We start from the raw sequence: 13,061 nt of genomic DNA on the forward strand, positions 1-13,061 counted from the left end.
CACACTTGTATTAGACATTTAGTAATTCTTAAACCTTCCCCTCTTGTTTCTCCAACCCGCACACTTTCATAATTGGCAATTTCATTTGAATATATGCTGAGAACATGAAAAGCTCATACCTTGGCATACAAGATCTCTCATCAGTGTTAACAGCCCTACTGGAGGTTTTTTCCAAGCTCCCTACAGCGGATTTGAAAGGATAAAAAAAAAAAAAAAAATGCAGTTTAAAATATTTCAAAACACTTTTTAAAAGGATACTGTACTATACAGTTTACAGAGCAGTCATGGTTTTGGTTTGAATTTCAAGCCATTAAATTATTTTATTTCATCAAATGAACTCAGAACAACTTTTGGCTACTGGAATCAAACTACCCCAAACACACAAAGATGCATTGGCATCACCTCAGGAATGATGCAAGTTTAACTGTTTTAACACACGTTAAATAATAGATTTACAGATTCCAAGGCCAGAAGGGACCACTGTGATCATCTAATCTGACCACCTGTGCCCACAGAACTTCCCCCAAATAATTCCTAGAGATCTCTTACAAAAACATCTAATCTTGATTTTAAAACAGTCAAGACTCCACCAGGACACTTGGCAAATTGTTCCATGGTTAATTACCCTCATTGTTAAAAAAAATTACATCTTATTTCTCGTCCGCAATTTGTCTAGCTTCAACTTCCAGCCATTAGATCATGTTGTACCTTTTGTGAGGCTGAAAAGCCCATTAGCAAATATTTGTTCCCCAGGTAGGTATTTATACACTAATCAAGTCACTCCTTAACCTTCTCTTTTCTAAGCTAAATAGATTGAGCTCCATGAGTCTGTAACTATGAGGTATGTTTTCTAATCCTTTAATCATTCTTGTAGCTCTTCTCTGAACCCTCTCCAATTTATTAACGTCCTTCAACTGTGGACACCAGAACTGGGCACAGTATTTCAGTAGCAGTTGTCCCAGTGCCAAATGCAGAGATTAAATAACCATGGGTTTATCTTCAACCTTTGCAAGGTCTTCCAAGTCCCTAATTTTTCTCTCCCCTTTCACCTCCCAAGGATAGACCGTACTAGTCCTGCAGAGCTCCTCAACACAGCAGACCTGGGAACAAAGACCCAAGAAGAGCCTTGAACACATACCCTTCTCTTGGTTCCTTTCTAAACAAAACCATTACTGTTAAGCACATCCCCCCAGAAGCCAGGGTCAATTAGAAAACCTGAAAGTGAATATAGTTGACCAGTCCCCTGCATTTGTGATCTTCTCAAATCACCCATGGAAAATGCTTTTGAAATTGGAGACAACGTATATTGGATTTGGAAAAGACAAATAGTAGAAAATAGTTTTATGGTATGACTTGCAAGCTCAGTCATAAAACACTTTATACAATTACTGTAATACATATAATTAAGGAACTGACTCATTATCGTGGTCATTAAGCTCCTCTCAAGAGAAATTAAAAGTACAATGCTCCTAGACAGAGGTTTCCAGAAGCTCAGAGAGCAACACACTTCCCCAAATTGCAATGGAACAACATACTTTTATAGCAAGCCTAAATAATTTGATGCTGTTCTCACCAGCCTACCTCCTCCCACTGTTCATTCTTACATCACATTATGCAAATTGCTAAATAAGCGGACACTGTATAGAAAGTATTGTGTTATACTAAACCAGTGCTACAACATAAGGAAGGTTTTTACAAAGTGTTTCTATCAATTGCTTTATGTTTTGTTCCAATATTTACTCCCTACAAAACTCCAAAGGTTTTTGTTTCTGTTTTTTTAAACTTAAAATCAACTCCACAGTGTCAGGCAAAGGCCATGAAATATTCCGCTGCTCCATAACCAGATATTAGTCAGTCTTTCGAGCAAAAACCAATGAAAAACACTGGCCAACCAACAAAGGCAATAAACAAACACTGAATTGAAGGAATGCCAAGATACCATGCTTTCCAACAGCTGGATTTACAGATACAGCATTGCTCTCCAATCCCAATGGAGCTGCGATAGGCCTTCAGAAGATTTCTAACCCACAGAACTGGGGAGGGTAAAACTGGACCTTCGCTTTAGAAGCTAGCAGGGCACATTGAGAACTACATGACGCTCGTGCTTCAGAGCAAATATTGTAACTTCCAAGAATTACCTGGTTTTCTCCTTTCCACAAGCACACACAAACAATGCACACTATGGTGCCAGTGTTTGTGACACTCAGGATATCATTTTTTTTTCTTATTGCCTCTGCTCATGTAATCTGAGGGCTCCAGAAGTCTCTCTTCTTTTTTACCCCCCCTTTCTGTATCCAAGTGCAGCCAAAGGCTCTAAAACCAAAATACAAATAAAAAGCCCAATATATATTGAAATCTCATGATATTCTGGGGCTTAACTCAATTTCTGAACAATGGAGTTGGCAACACTGTACTCCATTATTGCCTGAGTCCACAGCAACTCTGTATACTACAATCTTGCAGGTGTGAAATTAACACAATCTACATTACAGGACACCACAACTTGTATATAGCTCTGTTTATACTGTAGTTTGGCCTGTGACTCCTCACAAACAAGACTTACAAGCCAAAAGGCACTTAAAAAAGAAAAAAAGACTGGTGGGTACTTAGGGACAGTGGTTCTCAAAGTTTTTCTTATTATGGTGCATGCCTCCATATTAATTCATAGGTTACCTCCCATCCAACTGTCCCAATTCAAGTCAGGCACCTTCCCTGTGGTGCTTGGTTATCTGAAACAATATTCAGTAAATATCAAGGAGACAACATTAGAAAAAAAAACAATGCTTCATTATATTTCCAGTATTTTAGAGCTGTGCTGTTTATTTCCTCTTTGTGACTAGGACTTTAGACTTAATACCGAATCATCCTCCTCCCTCTCCCTCCTCCCCCCATAGCCTGCATCCAACGTTCAGATTGTTAGCTTTCTTTAAAGGTTTGTGACCTTAAATTTTGGGAGTCTAAACTGAATCGCACTTGTCTCTTCACCAAAGAAACATTGAAATAAACAAAACAGCTGTGCAGAGAGATGCTTAGGTTTTTTGAGTTTATTGGATCCCAAAAGCTCTTGGAAATGCAAAGGGCCAAATTAATTCTTAGTGTAAACCGGTCCAGACTGATTTGCAGAATCCTGAATTGTGCTATATTTAGCAGGAAACTGCTTGAAGACTGAAAGATGCTTCACCACAGGAACAGCTGCAGCTCCATGGACCACCCACAAGTGATTCCATGAACCACAGTTTGAGAACCACTGGTTTAGCCCCACAACATGACTTTGGGTCTATTAATAAAAATGTTGGTCCAGATCCTCAGTTGGTGTAAGACAGAATAGGACCATTCACCTCCAGTTGTAAGAAAAAGTAACAAAAAACATTTTTGTTTTAAACTGTTTTCCTGCAGCACTTGCCATCAGTTACTGCAGCATTAGGATAATGCACCAGAAAGTGAAACTGAATAGTTTCTTGGAGCAAAGTGCAAAGTGTAATCAAGTAGCATAGAGAGTGAAAAACAGACCTAATATCTAGTTTTAATGCAGTGCTATTAGTAACAAAATTTTAAATTTTAACCTCCCAGCACCTCTTTATAAGCAGCCCTTTTAGAAACAAACGTATTGAACAGACAAGCTTCCACCATGCTCAGATTCTCTTCAGATCCCACTTCCTCATACTTGGCAACCACCTCCCCACGCACAAGCTACATCACTGTCATCAGGCTTCTGGTACATGAGTGAAAAGGATTTTCTTTGGAGCCAAGCAAGGCAACTGCTGAAGCTGAATACCACCAGAAACTCCCTTCCTGGAGGCGACTGCACGGCCCACACAGCACCCCTCGCCCTTGGCTGTCCTGAGTACAATTAGACTGGGAGTTAAAGAAGAGAGCCACATCTGGGTTACAGTGTGATGTGTGCCCCGAGTCAGAAGGTGAACCGAAATTGCTTTGTCTTAGCCTAATTTCACCAGAACAAACTGCAAAATAATCACCCAATTTTGAGGTGTCTGTTCCTCCCTCACTGTGCATAGGCCACTACCATCACTGTCAGCGGGAGTTTGGGAAATGGCGCAGTAAGTATTTAGTGAGCAGACAGAGCCCCTAACAGGGTCAGAAACACTGAAAAGCCTCGGAGGCATTTTCTTTTTAATGCTGTGGAATTGTAATGTTTATGTTGAAACAGGACTATGTTCCTCCCCAAGTGCACGCACCCACTCCAACGCCCAAGAGATCAGAGGTAAGGGTATTTCGATTTAGGCCTTGCATGGATGGGACTGTCAACAACACTCAGCACTGGCCTCACTCTGCTCCCATTGACTTCGATGGGAGTAGATTTAGGTCAGCATGTATTTGAAAGTCCCATTCTACAAATCAACCTTGTCTAGAACTCCTCAAGCACTCATTCTATCATGGCTTTTTGTTTGCAACGTAGATGTGACAGCCCAGTTATAGAAATTTAGGGATGGATTTCCTAGAATGGTTGTGATGCCACTTCCACACTATAAATAAAAACTGTTATATCCCTTCTACCCCACAGTGTGGTTAGTACTGTAGTGTTGATGGGACATTGTACTTGTGCCTGGATAGAAAGGAAGAAATACTTCTCTATATCTCAAGCCATGGTGGTCATCAGCACATTCAAAAACTGGTTGTTCTGTGTCTATGTGTCGCTTAAAATTGGGTATTTAGATGGCTAAATGTTAGCAAATGCACTTACAAAACTGCACTTGCAATTAAATGATAGTATAAGAATAAGGTACAAAATTATTATTAATAATGATGATGCCTATTTCTTAATTAGCACTTTTCATAGTAGATCTAAAAGTGCTTCACAATCTTTTTCCATGTATTGATCCTCACAACACTACTCTGAGATAGAGAAGCATTATCATCCTCATTTTACAGATAGGGAAATCGGTAAATAAGCTAAATGTCTTAACTAAAGTCACGCAGGAGGGTCCGTGCTGGAGCAGGGAAATAAACCTGTCTCCCCTATGGCCTAGGCCGTGCTGTATCCATTGGACCATTCTTGCTCCCAACTTGGACCCTCTCTTGGGGCAGGGGGGAGAGAAGAAAAATCAAGGTCATGGACTTCCAGGCATACAAGCCATTTGTATTTAGTACAATAACACCCAGTCTTATTAAGGCAAAGTCTGCCCCTGAACTTTACAGGACCGGGCCATATCATTTCTGAGGTAGTATTTCTCTCACTCTGTCATCCAACCATCCAGCCAACTGAGGGAGCCTCCGTATTGATGATGATTAGCCTAATTATGATCTACAAGTCTAGCGCTTTTGAGAGAATAAGAGAATCCTCAAGCACTTATCACCTTGCTTTGGGTAACATATACCTACAATTCAGATACAAGCCTAAAATGACCCTATGTTTCCTCTCTAGTTACCAAGCATCTTGTAAAACGCCCTTGGTATGCACATCAAAAAGGCATCAGCAGCTCAGAATTGCATTCCGATCCAGTCTTCATCATGTCATGTTAACCAGAGGAGAAGCTCCATGACCACAAACTCCCTCAGGGCAGCTTTTTATGTGCTAATCCCGCTGCCTGTTTCTTTAGAAGTTTCCGTTACTAGCACAAGTTAATTAATATATGCGTAATGTTTAGTTTTATACAGAAATCCCACAGAAATAATTCTCTTTCAATGGACACTGACACCTACCGTTTTTCAACCACCAGAAAATGATAGAAATAAATCTATAGTCCAGATACCTGCTTGAAACGTTTTTTGCCAGTCTGTGGAGGACAGTAACATTCTCTCTCCCAATGAATCATTGTAAAATCAATGTTTAAATAGCCTGCCTGCTGTTCCTCTTGTACTGAGCTTTACTGGCCAAAGATGTATGGTATGTTGTTGCTTTTGTCCAGAGTTATTTGCACCAACCTTTCAGTAGCTAGGTTTATTCTCAAATCCAGATACGCTTCCAAAGCCCTGTTCTTTTCCTTTCCCTTCTGCAATGCCTTTCACTCTTCAATACCATCAATTTCTACCCAATAGAGACATTCACCTCTATTGCTGTCCCATGATTTTAAGTATGGTATCTTTTTACACTATAAGGAATATCCTCCAAGGCCCAAAGGACAGTTGAATGGTCCACCTCCTACTGAAAAAAAATCAATAGGAGTTGGGTACCTAACTCCCCTATTCTATCTTTGAAAATATTCCTCATTGTGTCCATGCCCTTCTCATCTACTATCGAATTTGTTTTTACAAATACCAAATTTGCACTTTGGGAAAATGTAAACAATTCAACATAACAGATGCTTTTCATAATCTCCGGCCTGCAGTGCAGAGGGCTCAGTTTTTGTATCATGTGTGTCTACCAACAACAGCTATTTTTTGTTGTTTCTGCAGGTGTGCATTTACAGACCATGTTTTTCCTGATTTATGTTAGCTTTAATTATTTTATTGTAGATTGAAATTCACATTGTTGTAACAATTTTTCAGAGGAAATTCAAAAAGATAAAGAGCTGGCACTTCTAACTATCCAAACCATACTCCACAAAAAAATCTTAAAGCACTTAGTTGTTTAGGTATCTGCTTAAAAGTTAAAATAATCTAATAGCAATTTAAATGCAGTACATTCTAATAGTAGGGCTTTGGTAACATTTGAGAATTTGTATGTCTAACACTTCCCAGCTCAAAAACTCAAAATAATTTACAAATATTAATTAATATCTTCAAAACCTTCCCAGTGCAATAGGTAAGTATTATTATACTCATTATACAGACGAAGCAGAAGTTCAGAGGTGAAGCAACTTGCCAGCGCAGTGGTGTGGCCACACTTGTAACATTTGCCGCTGTGTTGGGAGCGGTGCATTATGGGCAGCTATCTCAGCATTCATGTGGCTGCAACGTGCTTTTCAAAACGGGGGGGTGGGGTGGATTGTGACAGGGAGTGTGGGGGGAGTGTGTGCTTTTTGGAGCATGTCAGCTCTCTATTTTGCAAGTTCCGAACTCCCGGCCCCCTGCTCATTCATTCACTCACTCAAAGCAAGCTGCAAACTGTTTGCTTTTCTCTGTGGTACGAACTTTGAAACCGGCACTTCCGCATTCCTGCAGCCAGTCACAACAATGGAGAGGATTGGCCACTTGACAAGGTGATTAGTACAGCACTGCAAGCATTTACACTCACACCCGTGAGTGAGTCGTAGCCACTCCGCTGCAGCTGTTATTCCTCTCGGAGATGTGGAGTACCTGCAGCGGTGTACCCAGGGAGATACAGCGCTGTAAGTGCCCTGCCAGTGTGGACAGGGAGTGAGTTACAGCGCTGGGGGAGGCTTTACAGAGCTGTAACTTGCAAGTGTAGCCAAGGCCTTATTAGTGGAAGAGCTGAGATAAGAAATCAGGAGTCCCTGGCTCTTGGTCCTGTCCTAAGATTATACCCTTGTCTATACTCCGCCCCCCCCCGGCCCCAATGTATACACTTTTGCTATTAATATGCTGCCCTCGTAAATCCCATGTTAAAAAAAAAAAGATACAAGCCAAAATGTCAACATTCAAAATCATGAGTTATGAACAAGAATGTGTTATGAGAATGAGTTTGAAAAAGACCACGTCAATAGCCTCTGGATTTTACACAGGAGAATATGGCTGCAAGAGTCATCTTTGATCACAAATACAATGATTGAGGGGAACACACCTTTGAAGTTTAAATCCTAAGACCCACTAGTCACTATTGAATAACAACTTTCAATAAAGAGAGAAAGAAATACATATTTTGAGAAAGAATCATGTCTTCATTTTAAATGAAACAGCTGTCAGTCCAAATGCAAGTCATAGAAGCGTACAGTATGGCTATGTTCAATAATGGTAAATAATCTATGGTGCTGAAAGTTAGCTTAAGAGAAATTCTGAATGGGTTTTGAGTGAATGCTTAGATCTTGAAAATCAGAGCAAGTCATATTTACAATTCTGGAAGTGTTTCTCCTGCTGGAATCGCACAGGGATAAACTTAGTGGGTCCACGCCCAAGAAAGAAAGTTCTGAGGTGTCCCTTGTTTCCATACACCTGGAGACAAAACTCATGTGTCAAGAAGAAACCGTCTCCTCCAATAAAGACTTATTCCAGAGAAAAGCCAGTTTTAATAGATCTATAGATTCAGTTTATATCATACTGACTGAGTTTCTGAATAACTGCAGAATCCTCTACTTGCATTGGTTCACTGCATTTCTCAGTGCATGCAATATTATAAATAGCGAGTATGATTTTTAGATATGCTGGGTACATGGCAACTCCCAACGAAGGCGGCTCAGTACCTCTGAAAGCCAGCCACAGTATCTTACTGCTTTTACACCTTCTCAATATCAAATCTCAGAAGTATTACTAATCTGCAGTTTATGATATTTCAGTGATGTCAGTTTGCACATATTATACCTAGGCCTTTCAGGTTGTCAGAATTTGCAACAAAATAAAGCTTTTTTTTTTTTCCTGGCACATCACTCCCTGAATCCCAACCATTTAACATTCCTTCAGCATTCCCAGTTTATGCACTTGTTCCTCAGCTCTGAATAGCTCCGACACATGAAACTGACTAGAAATGGCATGAAGCAGACAAGTGGGGATCAAAAAAGGAGCGTGTTTTGTGCGTGCAGTGACCCAGATTCAGAGTAACCCAAAACAGAATGATTTTTCCATTTTTGTCAGGATTTTGCAAGTTATTAGTTTAAAAGTTTACAGCCATTAAGTCCGATTCAAATCTCTTGAAATGTCACACCCACCCGCCCACCCACTTGGAGGCTCAGCTGGTATGAACTGTCTCAGATTTCCTCTCCAACCTATATAAGCCAGGAAGAGCTACAGCTGTAATTTCAGGTACAGTAGCAATCTACCCTATAACCCTTTAAACACTGGCAAGTGTCCGGACATATTTGGATTTCCTCTTTGTAATGAGTTACTGATGTCAGTCCATTTTCTCTAGTGGATAATGTAGGCACAACTATTCTTGTCAGGCTCAGCGAAGAAGCCCTAGATACCAACTACACTCTCACTCTGAAGAGGGCCCTTCGAGAGCAAATCATTACCTGTGCCCTTCCATGAAGGATGAACGAAGCAGATTTCAGCAAAGTCTGCTAGTCTGTGCATAAAAACAGCTAAACAACTCCCAAGGTCCAAACTCACCCCAAAGTCCTCTGCAACATTCCAACCCCAGTTAGACCTCAGCTGGAGGTCTGAATTGGAGCTGAGGTGCTACAAGGAGGCCCCTCTGTACTAGAGTGAGTTTCACCCTAGAAAAATGACCCATTAAGGGAAAAAAATCTCTCTGAAGAATGAGTTACAGCTTCCAAATGAGCAAGTTCTTTTTATTTTAGTCACTAAAAAAAATGAGTCATACACAAGTAACTTGGCTTAAAAAAAAGTGGGGGTGAATGGGCAGGAACGTAGAGGAAGCTACTCATATTTAAACTCCTACTTACTGAAGCGAACCTTGCGTCTTAAACATGCTGTGCTATTAACCAGATAAGACAGCCAAAACAGAGCAGGAAACGATACTGAGAACGGTGACTAATGCTTCCACTGAGCTTCAAGTACACATCAAATGGATAGTTTTATATGTGGCCACATCTGAACAGATCAGAATACTGAACCATTTCTGTCAATTGGAACTATTCAAACAATACTCAGGCCGATGGAAACACTTTGTTCTAAAATACTGAGTGTTTATTATGCAGCATGGACAAAGCTAAATATTTATTCGTCTCCCATGGTTTTTGTTCTCCCCAGAATCAAAGGTCACTAGGTTGCATGTTTTGCTTTTAAAATATGTAAATGCACCCAATACAATATTTGATGGTTGAAGTCTCTAAGTCAGTGTTTCCCAAACTTGGGACGCCGCTTGTTTAGGGAAAGCATCTGGCAGGCCAGGCTGGTTTGTTTACCTGCCGTGTCCGCAGGTCCGCCCGATCGCGGCTCCCAGTGGCCACGGTTCGCTGCTCCAGGCCAATGGGAGCTGCTGGAAGCAGCGGCCAGTACATCCCTCGGCCCGCGCTGCTTCCCGCAGCTCCCATTGGCCCGGAGCAGCGAACCGCGGCCAGTGGGAGCCGCGAGCGGCCGGACCTGCGGACGGGGCAGGTAAACAAACCAGCTCGGCCCGCCAAGGGCTTTCCCTACACAAGCGGAGTCCCAAGTTTGGGAAACACTGCTCTAAGTTATACTTAAGCCACCATTTGTGTTACTAACCTGATTCACAATTATTTTATTGTGACCAATGCATTTTGAGAGATGCAAACCAGGTTTACTTCCTACAAGGAGCTCATGAGAATAGTTGAATTGGGGTAAAATATTTTAAGTTTATGGCTCAGTTGTCTGATTAATCTTAATGTGCAGAGACTGTAGCAAAGCCACATGGCAGATTAAACTTGCCAAGTGAAAAACTAATTTATGCTTTGCCATCTGCGAACTAACTTATCAAAATTGTTTTATGTAATCTTCCAAGAGACTTTACAAAGAACACATTCTCATCTCTACAAGAGAAATATGCAGCTTTTCTATGAATGAACAGTAACTTAACACACCAATTGTATTCCGTGTATAGGTGAGTGGGCAGCTCTGCTACTGACCTGTCATGTAACCTTGGGCAAGTTATTTTACTTCTCTGCCTGAGTTTGTCCAAATGTAAAACAGGGACAGTGATCTTGCTCACCTTTGCCCAGTGTTATAGGCTCTACAGATGAAAAGCACTGTATAAGAGTTAAAGTGTTTTTTATTAATAAAGCCATGAGCAGTATTCACTAGGAAGTACTATTTTAGTCAATGGACCTTAGTAAAATTGGGAATATAGTTATAGACCTTTTTTGTGAAGTCACACTTGACTTTCTGTTAAAGAAACAAGAATTTGTCAACATGTTAGCTAATAACTGAACCAGCCATAAACCACTGAAGATGAAGGGTCGTCTTGCTTGTTAAGATTGTTCTAGAAATTGGGTTCAATTGCCAGCTGCTCCACAGCCTCTCTGATACTGGGCAAGTTGCTTCATCTCTCTGCGCCTCAGCTCCTCCTGCCTATTTAGATTGTAAACTCTTTGAAGTAGGAACTGTCTCTCACTAAGCATCCAAAATAAGGGGTACTAGGTGGTACTCATACAAATAATAGAAAGTCAGGGACTAACAATAACATGCCACTTCCCTATCAGAAGGTGGAGGAGGATAGGAACTGAATCCTGACCTCAAAAGATTCCTGAGTGGATGTACCCTGAATGAGCTTGTCATTTGGGTATGGAAAGACATAGACCCAGTTATGGCTATTTTCCCAGATGAGACTGCATCTCTTTACATAACCATCCATTCATGGTGCCAGGACCTTCCCTTTGAAGGCTGCTCAGGCTGCCAAAACACTATTGCAAACAGCACAGCTCCTCTTCTAAAAGTGGAAGGGAGCTTTCCCAACCTGCTCTCCCTGGTTTGGGTAAGCTGTGCTCCCTTCTGCCTTGATTGATGCAGCAAGGTTCCCCCACCGTGTTTGCATCTTTATCTAGCAGCTGTAACCCTTTGAGATTGCCCCATCCAAAGCCATAGGCTGATGACAGGGGTAACAGTCCTTGCCTAAAGGATGACAAGGGTGCAGGTCCCTCTAGTTACAGCACTTTCAATTTCTGCCGAAGCTAAAGAAAGCCCTGCTTTGCATGTGTAATACCACGGTGCAGCCAACTAATTATGTTTCTTCTCTCATCTCAACAAAAACTACATAGGCAGAAAACTAATATTTTATTCCAGTTCCTCAAAGAACTGGAAACAAGAAAAGGTAAAGTTTAGCTCCTACTGACTCCGTCCTTCAGAGACAGAGAGAGAGAGCGGCACGCGCTCCTAGCAATTCACTGTCCTGTTCCCAACACATCTTCAACCTTTGTGCCCCATTTACAGAATAATGAGTCTTTCCATCCCTCAAATGTAGTAAGTCAACCAAGCTATGCCACACCACAGCAGGATTTTTCCCTACTGTACATTTATCCTTTCTTCATGCCCACTTCCTCTGCGCCAGGACCCATCCCTCTCGTTTAAAACCACTCTTAATAATCTGGCCCCTCACAGACTACGTATTCCAGGCCTTCATCTTTTGTACAAAAATTCATCCGAATTAGGAAGACAAGGCTCCTGACCTGAGAAAATTACCTTGGGTTTTTGTAAAGCTCTTTGTACACTTGCAGCATTCTATCACGGTTAAATATTAGCCTTTTAAATGCTTTGAAGGGTATTAAATAATAACACGCAACCAGGTCCTCTCAATTTTAAATGATAGGTAGACAACAGCTCACTTAATTGTACTGGCTCTGTTTACGTTCAAGGGGTTCATTAAAAAAATTCTTGTAAATGTTTCTTTTTGTTTTACTTGTTATGGGTAATACCCAAGGTGTCCAAAAGACAATATTTTCCTCGGTTTTGTTCAGCTTGTTTTCTTTATGCATTTGACAGCATTTTGAGTACACTTGGTGTTCCTTTCATCTGTGCAGGGCCCCGATCCTACAAACAACAGTGCCTGAGCAGATTAGTGGGATCCTCAGAGATGCAACAAAGTCAATGGGGCTCCATGAGGGCAAAGCAGTCTGCCCACGTGCTCAGCTATAAGATTGGGGCCCCACTCTGTTTCCCTTGTTTGCATGAGTCTTCTACACAGCAAGAGAGAAACACCAACTTTCAAGTTGACAGTGTCTCTTCAGACCTTATCAACCCCTGGTCCCTACCCTTGCTATGGGGCACCAGCATCCTCCTTGCAGATAGGGGCCTGAGACATTTTCTTTAAATTTCCAACAAGTGCTACCACCAGTTAGTAACAGCAATGAGAGTACTAGGATCTCAGGCTTCAGTTGGCAGCTGCCATTTTAAATACTCTCTTTTACAGTCCTACACATAATAAGACTACATTACAAATAATTGTGGCCACATGGAGCTCTGTTTACATGAGGGCTCCCATTACTGCTACCTTGCATGAGAAAACATAGGAAAAAATGCTAGTGTAGATGCAGATTTAACTGTCTTCAAATTATTCCTTTTTGGAAGTGCTGACTACCAGACTCCTTCAAAATACCAAAAGCATGAGCACCACCAAAATAAAAATATAGTCTACT

General features: G+C 41.2%; 1 protein-coding gene across 4 annotated transcripts in view; it reads right to left on the reverse strand.

Annotated features, from left to right (window-relative positions):
- The window catches only part of RAP1A (RAP1A, member of RAS oncogene family), a 71,970-nt gene that overhangs the window by 34,387 nt on the left and 24,522 nt on the right, over positions 1 to 13,061 (reverse strand). For 2 of the 4 annotated variants that reach the window (XM_054025780.1, XM_054025779.1), the window contains one exon: positions 120 to 180. The exons of the other annotated variants lie outside the window; for them this stretch is intronic. The gene's annotated coding sequence lies outside the window, so the exon portion shown is untranslated. The remainder of the gene's footprint in view (positions 1 to 119; positions 181 to 13,061) is intronic. 4 annotated transcript variants of the gene reach the window in all.

The sequence above is a fragment of the Malaclemys terrapin genome, chromosome 4 (genome assembly GCF_027887155.1).
Source record: "Malaclemys terrapin pileata isolate rMalTer1 chromosome 4, rMalTer1.hap1, whole genome shotgun sequence".
Lineage (NCBI taxonomy): Eukaryota > Metazoa > Chordata > Testudines > Emydidae > Malaclemys > Malaclemys terrapin.